Genomic DNA, 200 nt, shown 5'->3' with positions numbered 1-200 from the left:
GAAATAAAGAAAAATGGACAGCTTAAAGTTGCCACTAAAGTATTAATTTTTATGTTAGTTCATATAAACGGCGGATTTAAAACTCCGGTAGCCCATTATTTGATTAATTCTTTGAATGGCGTAAAAAAATCGATTCTTTTAAAAGATTTATTAATAAAACTAAATGAAAAAAGTATTAATGTAGTTAGTGTAACATTTGA

The sequence above is a fragment of the Trachymyrmex cornetzi genome, unplaced genomic scaffold, assembly GCF_001594075.2.
Source record: "Trachymyrmex cornetzi isolate Tcor2-1 unplaced genomic scaffold, Tcor1.1 scaffold695, whole genome shotgun sequence".
NCBI lineage: Eukaryota > Metazoa > Arthropoda > Insecta > Hymenoptera > Formicidae > Trachymyrmex > Trachymyrmex cornetzi.
The sequence above is the reverse complement of the archived record's forward strand: the minus strand, read 5'-3'. Positions refer to the sequence as shown.